General features: G+C 39.0%; 1 long non-coding RNA gene across 1 annotated transcript in view; it reads left to right on the top strand.

Moving 5' to 3' along the window:
- The first annotated feature begins 16321 nt into the window (after nucleotides 1–16321).
- Nucleotides 16322–20821, top strand: part of LOC103743199 — a 41537-nt gene continuing 37037 nt past the window's right edge. The window contains exon 1 of the long non-coding RNA XR_607658.2: nucleotides 16322–16400. This is a non-coding gene — a long non-coding RNA (uncharacterized LOC103743199). The remainder of the gene's footprint in view (nucleotides 16401–20821) is intronic.

Below are 20821 nucleotides of genomic sequence, written 5' to 3'. Positions count from 1 at the left end.
GTTTTTTTTTTTTTTTTTTTTTGAGGAGGTTGTCTGAAAAATGAGGATAACTACCCAAGCTTGGAAGAGTATAGATTAATATGTTTGAAAATGTCAGGTGATACATGGCACAGAGTACAATGCTCTACAAATGTGAATTTCCTCCTATTTCCAACTTTAGGGTAGCATATAGTCATAAACCAGTGCTTAGAGCAATGACCCTTAGTTCAGTAAGTTCTCAGGTGTTAAAGAAAGATAGATAAGATACAAAACACAGCAATGATAGCAAAGTATTCTATTGTGTTTAACAAAGACTGTAGCCTCCAGAGCAGAGTCCCAATGGCCTTTAGAGTAACTCCCAGCTAACTAGAAAGCAAAATCTACTAGACTAGCTTTTATTCACAAATACTGTCAATACATTTTTATAGATACTGATAAGTGCCCAGAGGGTCAACCTAAGGGAACATTTTGACCCAGGAAAGGCAAAGATCTATGAATAATGTTATAGTTTTCTAGAATTAACTCTTTCCAAGCACATGATACACACTTCTTTTTAAAAATATCTTTTTTTTAATGTGTATGAGTGTATTGCCTGTGTGTGTAAGTGCACCTGGGTCATGCAATGCCCATGGAGGTCAGAAGAGGGTGTCAGATCACCTGGAATTGAAGTTAACGGAAAGACCATTGTTAGCTGTTATGTGGGTGCTGGGATTTGAACCTAGCTCCTCTGGAAGAGCAACAAGTATTTTTAACCACTGAGTCATCTCTCCAGCCCTAATACATGCTCCTTTTTAGTAAATTTAGCATTTTAAGAGTTGAACTTTCCAAGTAAATACATCTCTGGACAGCAAAGGTGAAGGGAAAACGAAGCTTGTAGAAAAAGAAAATCCAACCATTCATTCCTTTCCACAGCAATCTCCTCAGAGACCAGATAATTGATTAATTGACTTAAAGTCTTTGAGTTCTCCAAGCTGATGGAACTTAGAAACTTAAAATGTCACTATTATAAAATTAAATGCCTTTTGAAAATGTCAAGCATTTCTTTAACTTGGTCTCTCCTCTGCCGACCCTATCTGCTCAGGTCTTGCCAGATCCTTAACTCGGGCTCTAGTTGCATTGGGTAGAATATTAGGGTGCCTTTTCTTTTTGCAGCTGTACAGTCTCAGGCTCTGCTTACATTTCTGAGATGTTCCTGCTCCTTCCTCTTGAACTTATATTTGGGTGTTAAATATTCACCCCTATTTTTTCTTTGATGAAGGGTATCACTATGTACACCCCCCCATGGCTGTCCTGGAGCTCCGCTTTCCAAGGGCTGGCATTAAAGGCATGTACTGACAAGACCCCTCTTCTTTAAGAGCTCTCTGGTAGTCCTCAGATTGCTGTTTTGATTTATTTTTAAGCATCCTGTGCAAAGCATTACCATACCACTTATACTGTAATTACCTGTTCCCTTGTCTATACCTCCTACTAATAAGTATTAATTCAATAAATATTTGTAAGATTAATTTGTCCTACAAATATTTATTAATCATTTACTATGTGCCAGACATAGGAGGCACAGCAGCGAATAACTGGATCTTCACCTTCATAAAGCTGCTATTTTACTATACACAAACTAGGTAATTGGTGAAAAATGGAAGAAAAAGTAAAATTTGTAAGAGGGAAAGGAGGTAACCTTACATATGTGTGGAAGTTAAGGGAAGGTGGTCATAAAAACACCTAATGATGACATTGGAACAGAGCCCTCTCAAGAAGCTAAAGAAACAAATTTACGGAGAAGAAAATGTTCTGGGTAGAAGAAAAGGCAAGCACAGAGGCCAGGAGGCAAGGAGTTGTGCTCATCCCAGCGCAGAACAAGGCGGCTACATGTTGGCTAGAGGAACGCATCAGCTATCTGGCATAAAATCAGAGAAGGGTAGGTAAGCAGTCCAACTGGCCTCTGTGCCCCAGTCCCAGCTCTTTCTCACCCATCGTCTACACAGCTGCCACAGCAGCTGTTTAAACTGTGAATCGCATCATACTGCTTTCATGTTTAAAATTTTGTTAAGCATTTCAGCATTCGCAGAAATATTTTCACATTCCTTCTGCAAATTCCCTCCTCTGGGAGCCACAGTGAAGGAATAGCTCTTTCAATACACTGGCTTTTCCTCTTTATCCAGGATTCTGTGTGCCTTTTTCTTTGACGGTGGCTTCTACCCCCAGTGCAAATTTCCATGCAGCTCCATCAAACTTCAACAAGACTTGTCACTGCTTCTGTTTCCTGACAATGCTGTTTTAATTCTCCCACATCTCTATTCTTGACTATAGACATAAGCCGAAATTATGTTGCGTTTAAACTCTAGCCCTCTCCCAGTCCTCATCTAGTCCACTACTAACACAGCGCAAACACACTCACCCTGTTGTCAACTTAGTCCTAACTTTAACTGACTCCAGCCCAGATTTTAACTCTAGCCCCCACTTTGACTCTACATCAGCCAGTCCAGGGCTCCAAGACATGTGTGCAGTGAGGAGTATGGCTCAATGAGGTATGGTGTGAAATTACACGCCATCACCCAGCTTCTCTGGGGAAATCGGCTGCTGTGACAGTGCAGTGCACCTCAACTTGAACGCCTACTGGTCAGTTATCAGGGTCCTCCCACTCGTTGGAAAGGAATCTGAGTGGACCTCTTATTTGTTGTCTGCATACATTGGACAGATTATTAAGTCTCTCTGTGTTTCATTGAAGTCATGTGCAAAATGAAAAACGTAAATTTTTGATGCAGGTTTTAAAAAATATTTTATTTAAAAATTTTTATTTTATGTGTATGAGTGTCTTGCCAGCACACATGTAAGTGCACCCATGTCGTGCAATGCTTGCAGAGGTCAGAAGAGGGCGTTGGATCCCCTGAACCAGAGATATGGACATTTGTAAGAGAGATTTGAACCCGGGTCTTCTGAGATTTGAACCCAGGTCTTCTGCAAGAGCAGTCACTGCTCTTAACTACTGAGCCATCTCTCCAGCCCCTATTGTAGGTTTTTCAATGACCGTCTTATGATGCTAACAACAAAGCTGGACATGGCCCCTGGAAGGCAGCTGAGTGGGCTGCAGTGATGACCCTGGGCTCCCTCTGGAGCCTGGTCTAAGTACTTCTGAGGGGCCCTCATTTCTCTATGCATGACAGATTTTCCCTATTAGAAACCTTGTACATTTCATTTGGTGATAATGTTATCCTGGAAACTCAGTATAATGAGGCTTGATTTTCACGAAGAAGCTAATATTCTTCATCCCTTTCACTTACATAGAATTTTGAAGTGACAAGTTTATTCTCTGCTATATGAATTTCAAAGCTCTAAGAAAGTAGTACACAGCCCATTAGTTAAGGACTTGTTATAAATAGCACAGAACCTATAGGTCGCTTTGGGGTAAAACTGTTGTTTTTACCATGTTTAGAGTATAGTGTGTGAAGTGAGCACACTTGTATATAACATAACAACTTGCACACCATTTATTTAGGTGATGTATTTGTTGTGGGGGTGACTTCTAGGTACTGATGGTTTTTCTTTGGCTACTATTAAGAATAGAGTCACTTTCCCCACATGATATTTTTTTATGCTTCTTCCTCAAATATAACTTTTTAAAAAAATTGTTGATTTTTTTTGTGTGTATTTCATAAAGAACATCCCAAACAACCCCAAGTGGCACCCTCCCATAGTCTCCCCCGCCTCACTGGAGCCCATATACTCTGTAATTCCCGTTACTGTCCACAAGTCCATTTGGTGGGGTCTCCATGGCCTCCTTGATCAAGAGGACATGTGACTAACCACAGTTACACAGGACATTTTGAGAGATGCTCATAGTCCCCTGGAGCTTAGTTGACCTAGAAGGCAAGGAGCAAAAACTATCCTTTATGTCCCTCTGACCAAATTAGTATAGGCCTCAAAGTAGGTCTGTTAGACATCCAAGAAGGTTAGTTCCACCAGTCTGGTACTTTTAATTACCATGTGCCATGTAGATAAAGCTTGGGAAAAGACCATTTTTTAAGTGCTATTGTTTCCTGGTTGGCTCTGCCATTGCCTTAGAAATCCATCTTATTCATTTAAACTGTTTGGCTCTTTTGGATTTTTAAGGAATTAAATTTGTTCAGCTGAACATAACAATACTTTAGTTTTCCTTCAATAATTATACATTTTGTTCTGTTTTATGTCTTTGGTGTTGGTCAGAACTTCCAGGATGACTTTCAATAATAATGACCACTATGGGTCTCTGTCATTGATATGTATTTTTTTTTTTACTTAGGGAACTATATAAATATTCATATAATTTTAAGGTAAAATTAGCTTTTTTAAAATTGAAAGACCCAAACACATTAAGTTTATTTACTACTTAAAAAACCTACAGTGTGCAGAAATATTCAAACAATGAAAACCATAATGTAAAATTTGGATTTCTCACTAAGGGGAATTTGCAGATTTTAATGTAAATAGTTCCTTTATGATTCTGATCACTGTTCTTTGTTATTATTTCTTAATTTGATTGCTCATGACTAGACAGGAAGGCCTGTTGCAGCCTTTACTTTAGGAATTTATTGTGTGTACATGTCTACACACCTGCACAACATAGTGTTTTTTTTCTGGCAAAACTTTTATGAAAGCTCTACAAAATGGTATATTTTATGTTTACAGAAGTCAACATTGTCTGGTTGTTTTATTTTCACTGATTATATTTATCTAAATAGTCCATGTCATTATTTCTTGTCTGAAATAACTATCAAAGTTCGATAAATCTGTGCAAAATTGCACAGTGAAAACTGGGTTGCTGTCAGTTTCTTCCTTCTTTACTGTGCTACATACACCATTTGCTATTAGGTTAATGGATGCAAAAATGGAATTAATTACCACTGTACCTTCACTGTGCCTTTCTTCGGTTTGTTGTGAACAAATGACAGAAATAATAAACATTATACATTTGCCTATTTTCCTTATTTCATTGCTTTTGCCTTGAAGTTTGCTTTGCTAGAAATTGATATTATGTCTCTTTTCATTTCATGTATTTTATTTAAGAACTCTGCCTTCTTATTTTCAATGTAATTGTTTTCATTTTAAGTATGTTTGTCAGTGGCAACAGATACTGGAATTTAATATTTTAACTCCTCTGAGAATCTTGTATTCAAACCACCCACATTTATTGTAATACAGATTGTTTTGTTAACTTCTCTTAGTCTGTTCTACCTGGTCTTTTTCTCTTTTGATTTTATTTTTGGATGTTTCAACTGGCTTTAGGGGTTTGAATACATGGCAAAGTGTATGTGTTTTTAACTTCCTTCGTAACTGGAAAGTACATTTTCCTTTCAGCTTAACTTGCAATTTCCAAAATCCATAATGATCTATATATTTTAATGATTAAAGTCAGCAGTTAAATAGAATTTTAGAATGTCTTCTGCATGAGCTAAGATGCTTAGTAAAAGTTTGCTCCTTCTCCCACCCAACTTTGTAGCTACTGGGCTTCCTCCTGTCTGGGGAGCAGGCTGAGTGCAGGTGGGATCCCTGCCTGCCGCCCTGGAGTGCAGGAAGCATGGCTCAGCCTATTAATGTCTTGCATGTGCTCTTTCTTTTCCCCCGACCTCTCGCAATGTCTCTGATTATTGCTTCCCCTCCAGTTGTTCTGGTTATAGAACTAGCTTTGTAGTCCGTAAGTTGCCTCTTCAGCTTCTGGGATAGGTATCATTGCCTGCCATATACGGTTTTTACTTTGTGTAATTCATCAGTTTGAGAAACTTACTGAAAATTTGACTTCTGAATTACCATGCCCATGTTCACAGTGCCCTACCTGGCCACACCAGTCTCACTATTTCTAATGCATTATGGGATTTTGAATTACTACTTCATCTTGACTATCTCATTTAAATGTTTTTCCATCCAGCTTTTTTTATTTCATTGTTTTCCTTCTGATGGTTTTTGTTCTGTAGTAATTTTCTCTATGATTTTTAGATATTTTCTTCCCCCAAGTCTCCCTTTACTTGCACCCAGCAGCATCTAGTACTTTTACTTGTGTATATTTCTACTTATCCATTTTCAAACAGGCAGATTTACTGGGTTTGTACATAGGGTATGTGGTGGATGGCCCCTGACAATTCAGTCCCTCTCCAGTTGGCTTCTGGTGAAATCCTTCCCCCAGACATGTAACGGCCTCTCAGATTGATGTCTGGTATAGTGTCCATGGATTAGATCTTTTTGCTATTCTTCTGATCTGTGATGAGAATTCTTCTTAACCTGATGCTTGACTATTTAATGTTCAGAGCAGATGGAATAAATAAAACTGTAGCTCTTACATTGCAAAGATGCTTGGACTTTTTCTACTTCCTTCATGTCTGTTGGACTTTACTAACAGGATAGGTTTTACTAGACAGTGTGACATGTCAATACTGGCTCCCCGCCCCCCCTAAAGATGTTACACAGTAATCTTACTCTCTGAATAAGTGCAGAAGTGCTAGAGGCAAAAGAAGAATCGGTATGTCCAGGTCTCATAGAAAGACCATGGAGGACTGTCAAGGATCTTCCTAATGCCATGGCCGGGTGACAGAAACAGAACCTCCGTCTTCTGCAAGAGTCTTAACTGCTGCTGAACTGTTTTGTTTTTGGAGCATAGTGCACATATCCATTTGTCACCTGTTTCTATCTAATATTATAGACATGGAGTTCATGAAATTTCCTGCCAGAGTTGTCAGTGGGTCAATACTTAGTTCTATTAGTATTTTTATGAAATCTTGTTTTCTTTTGTATCTTAAGTAAAGGAAGTTTGGAAAGGGTTTCATCAAGAATTCTCAGTGAGAGGCTGTGAAACCAGAGACCTGCAGGTCTTTTAATTGACTCAGCCTCTGAGCTAACTATTACCCTGTGCAGAAGGTCTGTATTTCTATGTCCTTAAGTCTTGAATCCCACTGAACTTTATGGATATTATTTCCACATGGAAAATAATAACAGTATGATTAATAACTCAAAATTTAAACAGCATATATTACTATTATAACTGTACACTAAATTGAGTAATATAGCTAGGTGTTTTTTAAAAAAGATATATTTATTTGTATGTGTGTGAGCCTGTATATGTACACCATATGTGTGTAGTGCCCACAGAGGCCAGAAGAGGTCATTGGATCCCCTGGAACTTGAGATACAGGTAGTTGTGAGCCACCATTTGGGTGCTGGTACCAAACCTAGATCCTATGCAAGAACAGTAGGCATTCTCAACTGCTGAGCCATCAGTCCAGCCCTGTAGCCAGGTTTTTCAACTGTGAGTTTTGGACCAGGGTTCAAATCATAGATCAGTCACTTAACTACTTTCAATTTGTCTTTTAAAAACTTTTTATCACATTTATTTATTTCCTTGGTGTGTGTGTGTGTGTGTGTGTGTGTGTGTATGTGTGTGTTATGGTGTCTTGTTGTATTATGTTGTGGTGATGTGTGGTGTGGTGTGTGGGTATGCACATGTGAAAGTCGGAGGACAACTTGCAGGGGTCAGTTCTCTCCTTCCACTATGTGGGTCCTTGGGATTGTACTCAGCTTGCCAGACTTGGCAGCAAGAGCGTTTACTCATTGAGCCATCTCGCTGGCCCACTTAGCAACTTTTTGAACTAAACTTAAGTAGGTTCTTCAGCTTCTAATATGCAGAATGGGCTACTATGGGACACATAGTAGCACTAAGCACAGCAGACACATTAAGCATTCTGTCAAGTCTGACCCATAGATGGCCTTGATTACATGTTATCTGCTATCACTTTTTAAAAATATCACTTAAAACATTCTTATAGTTTCTTAATATAGTTTTCTTAAATGAGAGGATATTGATATTACTGGATTTTTTTGACATAGCAGTAATAAATAAGACTTGAGTTGTTGTAAGCAGACATGGTTCATCTCTCAAAGACAGATATTGATAGTCTAAAAGTAAAGGGTGTTGAACTGGAATATGACAGATTCCAGTATAGAAAGCATGCCTGTAGTCAGCATGCAGTTAAGGTGCACAGAAATTCTTCCAAGCTTTGTTTTCTTGAGTGATTGTCTTGGAAAACAGGCTTTCTATTTTGACAAGAAAGCTCACTTGCTTGGATGAACATTTAATCACAAGTTGTGTGATTTTTAAACACTGAGCTGAGGCTATTGCTAACTGGGTATTTTTTTTTATAAGTTCTAGGTGTCTGAGAAAGTGTCTTAGACTTCGGCACTTGTGGTACGTAGTTGAGTTGATGGGCCAAATTAATCTAACGTAGTAGGATGCTATATTTACCTTCAAATATAAATATATAATTTTGAAGGAATATGTTTGTTAGATATTCTTTAATCATCTTACTAATTTCCTAGACCCCATTAAATATATATGTCTTAAAAAGTGATAGTTAAGATGATGATGATACTTGACAACACCAATGAAAATAATTACAACCTTAACTAGGTGACTGGCCCTTGCTAAATACATTACATGCCAGGCATGTTGTCAATAACTCACACACATAACTTATTTCTCACAGCACTCATGACACAGGGACTACAACTGATTTAACTTAATGTGTGAGCAGATTAAGCAACATGCCAGAGCTGCATCTAGGAAGAAGGCAGAAGGGGCTCATGCAGCAGTTCTCACTGTGGCTCTTGTGTTCTTATTTATTTCCTACTCGCCTGTCCTGTACACCCTCATGCACATTCTTTCAGTTATCAGTTCCTGAAGTTGTTGGTCAGGAGACCGGATCAACTTCTCATTCTTTACACTGGGCTTTCAGGAGGAAGAGTGAAGGGCCTTGAAGATTTGGGTTGAATGTGTTCTGGAGCCTGTGTTTTTAGGGTTGGCAAAGGAGACTTCCTACATCTGTGTTACTTTCTAATTTTCAAAAAGGCTTTCCCCTGAAAATTAACCTGATCTTTCATATAACCACCGGACTATGTGGATATACTGACATCATCATCTCAAAAATGATATGGCTGACAGCCAGAGGGGTTAAGGGAGATTTGAAAGGCCCTATGGATTACTGGAGGAAGATTTGGGACTATTTATAATCTTGATAATAGCAAAGATTTTATTAAATGGTTATCATATACCAAGAGCTTGGCTAATGACATCAGCTCATGAACTTGTTTAACCTACAACAATCATGTCTAGGAAAATATGTATCCAACATACATTTCTAGCACCCAGGATCTTAACTAGAGCCTGTAATTTATATTTTATTAGGGAGAAATGAATTTCAGTACATATAAAGAAATCTTGTCCACTTTATATTTCTATGTGTAGAAAACATTGATTATAAAAACAGTAATTAATGTCAGTGGCATTCTACTATCCACTTGCTCTTGGATCAGTAAGCACCTACCTACCACCTACTACTATTATGCTAGATAATTTCCTGGGGATGAGAAAACACATATGAACCAAACATTGTCTCTCATGGAGCTTATAGTATTACGGAGGGAATGAAGCATTAAACAATCACACATTTATGAATGTAAACAGTACTCTATTTGTTTATGTATCAAGGAAATGTCTGAAGTGTTCTGAGAGCCTGTAACACAGACATCAAGTTCTCTGACATCGTCTGGGGGGCCGGGACAGATTCGTGAGAAAGCATGTTTGTACTGAGAATGTTAAATACAGAGAGACTCATTTTCTAGTGAAAGGAGAAGAATGTGTGTAACATCCGAAGTTCTGAGAGTTTTGAGGAACCGACAGAAGGTCAGTTTCGTGGATGGAATATGTTCAGAGAGAAGAATAGCTTGAGGCAGGCTTGGGGAGGCAAAACCATGCAGGCCTTGTTTGGGATTTTGCTCTTTATCTAAAAGCAAATGCAATCCATTGAAATGACAGATGACTTGTCCTTTAGCTTTTAATGTGAAGAATAATTGCAGGAAGCAAAGACAGACACAGCGAGACCAGCCAGGGAGCTATTGTGGTAACATGGGCTAGTTAAGATGGCAGCTTGGGCTGGGAAAGAGTGGTGGGTAGAAAAAGTCCATATATTTAAGAATCGCAAGATAAATGTAACAAGACTACTTAATTTTGAATTCGATACATAGAAACTAGAAGGGGACGTCAGATTCCCTGGAACTGGGAATATAGATGATTGTTAGCCATCATGTGGGTCCTGGAACTGAGCCCAGGCCCTCTGGAAGAGCAGCAAGTGCTCTTAACCACTGAGTTGTGTCTCCAGCCCCAACTCTCAGTTCTTGAGGAAGAAACAACATGGCGGAGAGTAAATAGAAGGACTCCGTTAAGATTTCACCACTGATGAGACACCACAAGCAAAGGGATGTGGCGCTCATAGGGCAAATGACTCATTTTGCATTGGGGAACCTAAGAAGACTTCATAGAGAAGCCCTCATTTGCACTTGCCCTGGCAGGACGTGAAGTTTGCTGGGTAGATAAAATGGACATGTTTCTCAGCCTATGTGCTAAGGAAGAAATGCTCTGCCCCCTTTTTTGAGCTTGTAGCCCAGACGCCCTTAGGGATGCCAAGGCTATTTTGGAACTGCAAGCCCACAGTGGAAGGACCAGGGTGGGCTGGCCAATCTGCAGTCTCCAGGCTTCCTTTCTTCCTCTCATGTACATCCTCCAATGTCTGGCAGCTCCCCAGTCTGCTAAGTGGCTTTCCTGCATGAGAGCCCCCTTTCCTATTTGACATACTTACCTATATACCAATCTGCCAGGTGGAAAGGATCAGATGTAAATGTCTTAGCCTGCAGTGTTGTTCATGTGGTCTGTATTGCTGTGACCGTTTCCCCCAGGGGTGTTTGCCTTTAAGTTTCCTTGCATTTTTGTTCAATGAAACGTTTTGATGCTGGAATATCATTCAGTCTTCTGATCCATGTGTGCTCAGTAGCAGGAAACACCAGGTAGCAGACATTCTGTGTTGTTACTACAAGGCTGTTTTCACTGTTGTTGTTTAATGACAAGTAGATATTGCTTTCCAGCTTGCCGCAGACCTACTGCTCCCCACTATGTTAGCTAATGTACTTGATTTGAAGATGCTTGTGGTTGTGACTCTGCATTGAGCTTTATTTCTTGACTTTCCAATTGAGAACTTATAGCCGCCACTTTTACAATTATTTCTTTCCTTCAATTCTTCACATATTTTTTTTTCCTTAAGTAATCCTACCAACAGTACCTCATCGTGTACAGTGAAAACCATGAGTGTTGGGCAACATCTTTCAAGGATTCCTTACTGTTTACTAGGAGAGAGCCCTGCCCACAACACCTGTTAAGAGGTTGTTTTTTACTTGGTTATAAAATAAGAAGTTGAGGTTACTATTTTCTTAAAATAAGAAAGCCAGAACAATAGATGATGATTTTAATCGGTTCTTAAAATGAATGGATGAAATCAATTATTTAGTCGACAATGTTTATCTTTTCAACATTTGAAGGGGGTTCATTAAATCCAGCTGCTAAGGCATTGCATTAGCATGAGTAAAAGGTGCACACCTGCGGAGGGTAGGCTGGCTGAGGAATACTGAGGGGTGAGAAGAGCAGAGGGGACTATCTTGAAAACCTTCGTGTACCTGTCCCCTTGATGGTACAGGCTTATCTACACCTCAGTTGTGTAGGAAGATGTGGCTGTAATGCAGGACAGCCACAGGTACCAAGTGTCCGACTCAGTGATTCAGCTTATGAGCTCTGGCTTTCTACATGCACCCTGGCTCTGAGAGGGCTGCTCTGCCCAGGATCATTCACCCCCACCTTTGACCTGGTTCTGTTCCCTATTATTATCCGTTAAAAACAGTCAGCAGGGTGATAGCTTGTGCAGACCAAGAATCACAACAGGATCTTGGATAAGAAGAAATAAAAATCTGTCCAACATGTGGTACCATTAAAGAGCTGTAGCTGAGATATATTGTTTACAGTCAGCAGTTGCCTGGAAAATAGATGTTTACTTGTAGTTAGTATATTAAGACCATTGCCATTAGACTATGTATGGTCTGTATTGTGTCTTCTCTTATAGAAAACTCTGCATTGGTACAAACATTTAATTAGCAACTCCTGTGGCAATGAAAAAATTCAACGCCAATATTCTATGTTGGAATTTGTGCTTATGAGAGAGACAAAAGGGAATCATTTTTTCTGTGAAAAGATGACCTTTTTAACAACGGCATAGTTCACTTAAAACTAAGTGAAATATTTACTAAAGATTGGAAAAATGTCCCTACTATTCATCAAGAACTTAAACATGCTGTGTTCTAATTCCCCTAAAGAAACACTTTTGATGAAAAGTTTATTTTTAAGTGACTAGATTATGTGTAAAGACATGCAGGTCTCTCATGAGTTTCTTCAGATGATGACAACACTGGATTTTCCTGTTGCATAATAGGAAGATGGACCACTCTTCCAGAACAGGGTTGATGTCACAAGACTGGTATCTTGCTCTTGCCTTTGACATATTATAAACTTTATACCTCTATTAGAAAACAGATTCATACCTTGGGTGGTCCCAAGCCTCTAAAGTTTGGGACAGCATTACATTTTAATTACTAATTCACTTAAGACAACTAAGTCTAAATTAAACAAGTGGCCTCTGCAACCTGAGTAGCCCTTCTATAGCTTGTCCATATTCTTAGATGATGGCTAACCTTTGCTAATCTTGCTTCTCTTACATATAAAGTAGGTTTGTGATAAGGCTTAATGAAAAAAAAAAGCACATATCAACACATCTAGGACATACTCTATCAGATAACCATCAATCAGTCTTATGAGGGTGAAATATTTGGCTAGGTACTGAGAGACTCTTTCATGACTGTGCACAGAAACAGCAGCTGATCTCTGGGCTTTATCAGGATGTATGGATGAAGGAATAAAAGGCTGTCAGAACAAGCCCTGAAATGTTAACTCCCAACTTTACAGATTAACCAACCAATCCTGTGTCAGATCATAATTTCCTTTTCTCTTCATCTTCTAACTCTTCTGCAGTACAAAGTAGGAAAAGCGTACATCTTCACCAAGAACTCCCATAAGTCAAACAACAAATGCTTATTGAGTATAAGACAGTGAGCCTAGTGTTCTAGAACACTGCCTGGGTTCTAGAACACAGCTCTGCAAATGTACACGATGCAGTGAAAACCTTCAATAATAGTTTACTTGTATTATCTGTTATTAGTTTTAGATGATCAGATAGCATAAAACGAATACCTATATACTTATCTTGTCTATTTCATTCCCTGCCAAGTATCCATTCCATAATATAAGCTCACCTGGAAAACTCAGATCTGCTGTCACAGTAAGAAAGAGTCCTTTCTTACTGGATGGCAAGGGATCCCAAAGCGGCTTTGGGATCTGCTAGAATAAGTCACTTTTGGGTTATCTCTCGCCTCTGCTTGCACTTCTGAGCCAAACTCAGGAGAGAAAGACTGCCCAAGGGCTGCCACCATCCAAATCTGTTTTCCAAAATAGTATATTTTTCCGTTTCCCTTATGGTATGCCATTATTTAGTTGGGTTCACAGATCTGGTTTAATAAGAAAGTTTTGAAAAAATCCTGGAATTATATTCTTCAAATGAACTTTCACGCCTACAGTATAAACCCCTTTTGGTTCAGAACTATCCCACTTAAAAGTGTCCACTTATAATTCCCAGCTGCTGGTTCCTTCCCTGTCATATTCACGAGTGCACACAGGAACACACAGATACACATGCATGTTTGCATGCATGCATACTGCTGCCACACACCCACACAGGGACTGAGTATGTACAAGCATCCAGAAAAAACAATGTGTTGTAAAAACTGTCCTGTTGAGTGTGTAATCGCGTTTGAGTTACTGAGTGCTGATAAGTAAAGGAAGTGCATCCAGACAGCTTAATCCCCCAATTTCCTGTCTTCTAATCAGCCCCTGATTCTCTTGGTTTTAAATTAGAAACACTCCTGACAATATTCAGGACAGGTGAAGGAAAATCAACTAGAAAATAAGGAAGGACAAAGCATTTATTTCGCTGTCTAAAGTTCACAGGAGAAATATGAGCGTAACAACAGGAAATCAAGATTTCTGGAAAGATAGACGTGCATAGGCTAGCTTGAGCAACCAATCGCATTTCTGAATGAAGCACATTTGGACTATAATTAGATTTAAAGAGAAAAAAGGAACTAGTCTAATGTATTTGCTTCTCTCTAAGAATAGTGACTTGTATTTGAAAAGAAGTTGTACAAGGCCAACCTCAAAGGAAATGATAAGGACAAATGCTTAATGTTAAATAGAAGAAAAAAGCCAACTATACCCCATGCAGGTTTTTCTTAGAACCAGTTGCTGCCAATGCTGTGAAAAACTATTTGGAAATACAGAAACATCTGAAGTTGATAGGTATTCTTATAAATTAACATAGTTTCATATATTTACAATGGTGGATAATATTTAAAATTGTTTACTTAACGATTAGCTCAGATAGAGCCATTTCACTGTGCAAAAATATTTTCTTTTGTTTTTATTGACACAGGGGCTCCCAGAAGAACCAGGTGGCCTGGAACTTGGTATGTGGACCAGGCTTGCCTCAATCTCACAGAGATCCACCTGCCTCTGTCTTCTGAGTGCTGGGATTAAAGGTGCGTTCCAGTATGCCCTGCTTTGCAAAACTATTTTCAAAAGAATGTGCAAATGCATGAAATGCAAGTATATAAATGTTTGCCGTGGACTCTTTTAAAAACATACAAGGTGTTGAGAATTCATTAGGCTTTCTTATGTTCTTATTCTCTGGTTTTTGAGTCTTTTCATTTCTAGCTATTATAGCAATTTGCAAATTATTTGAATCATTATCTTGAAAGAGCTGGTGCAAATTCCTAGAAAAATCGTCATTAGGCAGTATCTTAAAAGGCATGTAGAAAAGGCCATTGAGGAAAGTTGTTCAGTTGAGAATTAACATTTGAAAATTTAAATGGGAAATATACCTTATGATGCGAATCTCAGCAAACAACAGCGAAAGGTTTCCATGAAATATGAAGGCTGCCAGTCATTTTAGAAGTAGGCTGGAGTTCATGATTTTTAATGGGTAAACAGAGTAAGACAAGTATTTCACAGAAATACTGTTTTGGTTTTTTTACATGTGTATTCAAAACTAGGCATTTATACTACAGGGCATACCATAGTCTTCTTCCAACTGTGTTCCTAGCATATCAAGTCTGAATTGTAAAAATCTGGACTAAATGATAATTATTGATTGAAAATGTATGTGTCTATTTCTAATGAGAAATTGTCCCAAATAAGTAGTTGGGGAGTTGGCCTGAGTGATCACAGCTGGTTACAGAGCCATCTAGTAGTCTCTGATTTAGTTATCATGAGTTTTAAAATTGAACGATAGAAAGAAGCAAGTGTATTTTGGAATTCGCATACAAATTGTCCCATAACAAACTGTTATCACTAAATTAGTGTGGAGAGGGGAATAGTTGTTCTTTCTGCATTTTGATGCTGTATGGGCAGAATGGAGGCAATCCACTGGACAGAATTCTATTCTGGGTGCTCCCGTTTCATTTGGAGTGGAGAAAAATTTCATGAGGGCTTTCTTTAGTTTTCTATCGGAAAGTTTCAACTAGAGATGTCATAACCCAGCTAGATTAAGTTGATATGTAATATCTATTTCTTGATTTGCATGATTAAAGCATTAGAGAAGTGGCTCAGATATCAAAAGATTTCTCATAAGTGGCAGCGCCAAAGGTAATTACTGTTAAAACGTGCACGTTTGAACCTGGTTGCTTGCTAACTTCCAGGTTGTTTACAACCCCGTGGGTTTGAATAAAAGTTTTCATTAGACTTTGGGATGTCCAGAGCCCTTTTCTGCTCCATTTTGATATAAAAATACATTTTTTAAGATTTCTTGTATTCATGTCCCTCAAGACAACATTAACTTTAACCCTAAAAAGTGATAGCCAAAGATGCACCTTCTCAGTATGTACTTTATAAAATAACTGCTTCTTAAATGAAAGTAGTCTTTTAAAGCTAAAACTTATACTTAAAAAGAATGAAGATTAATTTATTCAGTTCATGTCCAGTTAGTTATTAGAAGGCACCCTAAACCACACTGTAAGCCAGAGTAGTTATGGGGGGCAGGGAGGGAAAGAAAGAGGAGAGGGGTTGTTATTCTTAGTCTTTTATTAACCAGTTCTTTCATCCTAGTGTGTCTTTATTATTTAGAAAATTAAAAAAAAAATGATCCAGGGCTCTGTCCATTCACACCTAAATTCTGGAATAGGTAATGACCCTCCACAACCTGGCCCAACATATGCCCCCAAACTAAAACAAACAAAGTCATTTGCCATACAAATTGTTTACGATTCATTAAAAAGCAAAATTGCATATCCTGGTCCTGGCAGCTGAGGCCGAGTCTCCACGGGCGGAGGGGCATTCACTGAGTTGCCTTTGTATGCTGGGAGGACCAAGCCGGAGGTTCCCACTATGAGCCCGGAGTCTGTGCAGCCAGATGACACAGGAGGTAATTTTAAAGCTTTATTTGCCTTTAATGTGAAATTCAGATCTTGTACTGTCCTTTGCTTGAAGAACCATATCAGCCAAGAGAAGTTTATTTTTCCAGTTGGGAAAAATTGTTTGGATTAGTGATATGGGGATATCGAAGGGGGAGGGGGGCTGCTGCTGTTCAGGGAAAGAGGTTTAAAAGAAAATGTGAAATTTATATTCTTTTAATTAGTCGATTCTCCCTTCATTAAACCCTTTCCTCAATTTACCATTGATAATGGCAAATTTACATCAGAATTATTTGTAACAGGTAGATTTAAAATCCTGCAGCGTACAGTTACTTTAAGGTAACTAAAACAATCGGTTTATTCCCTATGGAAACTTCTCTAACTTCTTTAAAGAGCACTCTGGTTTCTCATCCCTTATTCAAAGCAAAAATCCAGAAGCATTGAAGTTGAGAGAAACTTCTTGCAGGACGCAGCCTAAACAGCAGTGCGTGAGCTTTCAGCCTTGTTTATTTTTAGTCAAATGCATTGCTAAATGTTTCTGCCACTTTTAGATGTTATATTCCCTGCGGTAAAACATCTGTAAAATAATTTTAAATACAAAGCGACTTCCAAGTAAACTTTACAGAAAAGAAATTACAGTTTTCCAAATTAAAAGAAAAAGAAGCCTTTGGTGACCTTTGACAGAAATAAAAGAGATGACACAATTTGCCATAAAAAGTAACAGTCTGTAAAATCTAGGACCTCTTGAAATATAATGTTTTACCCAGAACATGACATCAGCATACAGTTTTTTTTAAAGCTTACAACTTAGCCTAGAAAATAATAGCCAAACCAATCAGTATATTCATTTGCAGTGCTTAACAAGCTGTGTAAGTCTAAGCAATAGTCAGCATCATCGCAAACAAGCAAACCTTGTTCTTGCTGGCAGAAAGTCTAATGGGAAAATAAATGCCTTGAATAAAAGTTCAGGATCATAATGGATAGATTATTGCAAGTCTCATTAGCCAAAAGCTGCAAGTAACACTGTCCTGCAACCACTGGTAAAGCTTGTGCTGTCTAGTTAAGAAATCACAAGATAAAACATACATGTACACACATACCCACAACCACTTTTACTCAAGTCCTTGGAAGGGACATACTGAATCCCAAGCAGCAGCCGAATAGAATCCTGCGGTAGTTCACTTTTAATAGTCTCTCAGTCCTCCGAATTCCTACATCTTGCCAAAATGATACCACCATTGGTCCAAGAAGGGAAAGTGTTCTTTCTGTAGCTCGTACAGTGAACCATGGCCTGTTTTGTAATTCCATTCGCCAGTCTCCCCTTCAACATCACGCACACTCTCTCTTTTTCTTAAACTGATATCTATGTGAAATGAGCTGAGGTTCACGGTCCAGTTAGGAACGGATAATACGTTCATTGTCCTGGCAGCAAACTTTTTTCACCCCCTGGAAGAATTCACGCTTGCTGCAAGAATAATAATTACGGAAAACTAGAAATGCAGTGCTAATGAATTAATCCTTAACGGACACCACCCTAACGAGGACAGTAATGACTTGAGGACTCTTCCTCACAGGACAGTGAGCTATTGTGCATCCTTCCAATTCACTCTACCCTTATAGATCTCAGAAGTCAAAGGTTGTCTGGCCTGGTTGACCGTGACATGTGAGTTAACTCATTCTGCAGCTTCAAGTTAGAAGTTTCTTAAAACTTTACTCTGACCCAGAGTAACCAAAAGAAAGGGTGTATGGATCTTTCAACTGGGAATTGGAGGTTCTAAAAGGTGCAAGACCTGCTCTGACATAAACAAATGTGGAAAAGTTAGATGTGGGACCTACCATCCCCTGATGGGAGGTGGGGAATGGAAACTCTCACAGGTGACTTCCGCCACATCCAATTCCTAGGGCAGGACAGGATTCACTCAGGGCTTGCTTCCCCCCAGTGCCCAACATGCGCCCTCAGAAAATAGCACAGCCAAGGAAAACCATGCACCCCATAGTTCCTGAAAACAAAAGTAAAGGGGATGTGAAGCCAGAGAGAGGGGACGAAACCCGAGGGGCAGGACAAACAGCTCCTAGGTTCCCAGCTTCACACCAGCATGGCTAAAATACATAATTCCACCTTGAAACTTCTGATACTCTCAAAAATTTTTTTGAAATATAGAAAACGTCAAACACTGTCCCATGGAAACAGGGGCAAGCGTTGCTGGAACTCAAGTTGCAGAGTGGCAGAGAGAGGGAGGTGGCAAGAAGCAGTGAGCCTGCCTCACTGAAGAGTGTGAAAAAAATCAAATGTGAGTTTGATGAATGTGAGGTCTGGGACATTTTGTCAAAGAGGGAGGGAAAGTAGAAAAGGGGGGGGGAAGGAAGAAAAAAAAAGGCAGTCCCGGCTGCCAACTCACCATCCACCACGTTCTGGCCGAGATGTCGTAGCAGAGTTGCCATTTGATGGAGCCGTCGGAAGCTTTTCCTGCCATGACGCTGTCAGCAAGCTTCATCTGATGCTAACTCACGGGAGATAAGACACCTAATTGAGAAAACATTTGCAGTGGCATGTGGGGCAACATGTAGTCCAGTCCATACCATATGGAATCATGGGTAAAAAAAATCTCCTTGACAATGAACCAATCTCTCTCAGACCCGGTGGCAAGGTGAGGGGGAGATGAAAAAGTCTTCTGCTGCAAGCACTGTCTTCTCTCCTTTAAAACAAGAGCCCACTGCCTCACATCAAAGGGAGGTGGTTAGAATTAGGGCTTCATCACTCAGATGATTTTGGTCTGCAAGGTTTTTCCTTTCCTTCCAACAACCAATCCCCCCCTCTTTTTTTTTTTTTTTTTTTTTTTTTTTTTTAAGGAGAATAAAGAGATTTAATAGGACAAAGGCAGGTAGTGGACTGCGAGGGAGATCGCCACAGGCTATTAGCCTAAAATTTCTCCCTGACAGATGGAACTGCTTAGAGACTATCATGCAATGTTTGGGGCTTTTTTTTCCCCTCCTACCCCCACAACCACCCAGACTTTAAGTCTGATTCAGTATCTGTTTTTCACAGCCACTTTTCTCAAGAACGGTGAGCTGTGCATTTCAGAAAGTGTTTGGTTCAGTTTTGCTGTGTTACACATACTCGGTTGGAAGCAAAGCACAAAGTCTAAAACTAAATCTGAGGGTAGCTGAACAGGTTTTCCAAGGAGAAAAAAAATTCCAGGGGAAAATATTTCTCTTTCTGTATCTTTTTTTTTAACTAATTCATTAATGAATTTGATTCTGAAGGAACCTAAATGCAAGATGCCGGTATTCAAGCCCCTTGATTTCTGGTTCAGTTGGTATTGTATTTGGTTGTGTGTTTTCATGTGAGCAAATAAATACATTGCTGATATGCTACGTAGTCTAGTCATATTATCTATATTTTTGATGCCGTTAAAAATTAATTTTGGACATCTCTTCATAAATAAAATAAGCAGTCATTATCAATTCATTTTCACACGATTAGGGGTAAACTTGACACGATTGTCTCTTTAATGAGGAAAAACATTCCAGCTCTCCTTACTATAGTCTGGCAATTTTTATAGGGATTTTAAACTACACATTTTTGCATAAAAACACAATAACATGGCCTACCAATAAGAAGTACTACAAAAATGAATTTTTTTTAAGCGAGAAAAATTCTAGACCTCTGCTGAATTTCAAGCCGTTTATTCAGTACTTATGGGGAAAGGGAACCAGACAGAATCTCTCACATTTGTTTGATTGCATTCCTTCAAGTGGAGTCTTGCAGGAGCAGCAGACACACCTTTCCCAGAGCATCACTCCAAACGCATCCGGACTTTTTCTGAATATAGGTGATCCTGGGATCCCCATGATCAGAGACACTTTGCAGTTCTGTACCCAGAGGCCTGCATGCAATGTGGACACTCAGAGGATGGGAGAAGCGATCACCATTTCTCACAGTGTTCATACTGTGATTATTTAAAAAGTTGTACATCAACAGCCCAACTTGCCAATGGATTTTTTTTTTTCAAAGCATGTTTTAAATTGAACTTATGTTTAGATAACCTTTTTCCAGGTCATATTTCAGGTTGCAAAGAGGTTAAATTTAGTGGCCTTTTGTGCTCTTATTTCTGATCCTTTCCTTAATAGTAATAGGGATCATTTTAAGTATTTAGTATCACGGTAATATAGCAGATAGCTCTTTTGACCAAAATAATTTCAGTAAAGCAAATTTTAATGAGTTGCATCATGTGTTTTCTCACTTCAAGCATGGCTCATGGGCTGCATTTAGGAGTGAACTGTAGGTATAGAAACTGGACATTTTTCTTTCTCATCTCCTGTTATAATGGGATTTCTTCTAATACCATGAGCATCAGAGAATTGTTCTCACTCTTCCAAAGCCTCTTTATGCTACTTGCATGTCCTTGATCTTGGCTCTCTTTGAAGAGTC

Source organism: Nannospalax galili, unplaced genomic scaffold (genome assembly GCF_000622305.1).
Source record: "Nannospalax galili isolate Female #2095 unplaced genomic scaffold, S.galili_v1.0 scaffold71, whole genome shotgun sequence".
NCBI classification, from domain to species: Eukaryota; Metazoa; Chordata; class Mammalia; order Rodentia; family Spalacidae; genus Nannospalax; species Nannospalax galili.
Note: the sequence above shows the minus strand (reverse complement) of the source record. Positions and strands in the feature narration are given on the sequence as shown.